The 813-nt window shown below is 59.4% G+C and overlaps 1 protein-coding gene across 8 annotated transcripts in view; it reads left to right on the top strand.

Annotated features, from left to right (window-relative positions):
* Positions 1-170, top strand: part of CPEB1 (cytoplasmic polyadenylation element binding protein 1) — a 35,076-nt gene extending 34,906 nt beyond the window's left edge. For all 8 annotated transcript variants that reach the window (XM_008631262.2, XM_008631259.2, XM_017731116.1 and 5 more), the window contains one exon: positions 1-170. This exon is cut by the window's left edge and continues 1,299 nt beyond it. The gene's annotated coding sequence lies outside the window, so the exon portion shown is untranslated.
* The last annotated feature ends 643 nt before the right edge of the window (positions 171-813 follow it).

The following is an 813-nucleotide window of genomic DNA, read 5'->3' as shown; positions in this document are numbered from 1 at the left end:
GTTGCATTGTTGCATATCCCAGCTGCTCTTTGTGGGGTTTTGTGAAGCTGTGTGTGAAGTCTCTACCTCATTGTAGTATATGCAGGCAAGACTGCACTCTCCTACAGACGCGTGGAGTAAGCTGTGGTGTAGTTTTTGGCACATAATAAACACGTTGCAGCAAAAAAAACTTTCTTGGGCCTTGTGTGCTTCGTGGGGGATCTCTACAGCTCGGAGGGCTCTGGTGTCACTTCCTGGAGGGTGTGGGGGGAAGGCATGGATGGAGCTATGAAGTGTGGATGCTGTAGGTGACGCGGTTGGGAGGGAGCTCTCTCTGCTGGGCAATGCCTTTTTAGATCCCGCTTACCCGAGGTGCCTGTGAGGCCCTAGGCTCCAGCTGGAGCTCCCCTAATTGCAACAAGAAGTTAATGAGGTTGAGTGAAGGGGCCTGTGTTGCTGCGCTTTCTCCCTCTGTGGCAGTGGGGGAGGGGGCGACACCCTCCAGGGCTGTGAGGGGAGAGGGATCCCAGGGCTCCTCTCTGTGCTGCTGGGGACAGCTCAGTTGGACTTAGGCTGCCACAGTGGACACCTATTGTGCCCCATGCTCCCGGAGCAGGGAAGGCTTTGGGCTGCTCCCACGTCCCACAGTGGTAACTCTGCAGCAGCCTTGTTGTGCTCACCCCTCCTCCTCTGGGGCTGGGTGCTGTGAGTTTGTGGGTGCTCAGTGTCGTCTCTCAGGGCCTGGGACTCTCACTGGTGCCGCCGGCTCCCGGCCCGGGCACTGCGGAGCGCTCGGGATGCGGCCCCGGGAGCGCCCGAGCCCCGTCCCCGCTC

Source organism: Corvus brachyrhynchos, unplaced genomic scaffold, assembly GCF_000691975.1.
Source record: "Corvus brachyrhynchos isolate BGI_N302 unplaced genomic scaffold, ASM69197v1 scaffold164, whole genome shotgun sequence".
Lineage (NCBI taxonomy): Eukaryota > Metazoa > Chordata > Aves > Passeriformes > Corvidae > Corvus > Corvus brachyrhynchos.
The sequence above is the reverse complement of the archived record's forward strand: the minus strand, read 5'-3'. Positions and strand labels throughout refer to the sequence as shown.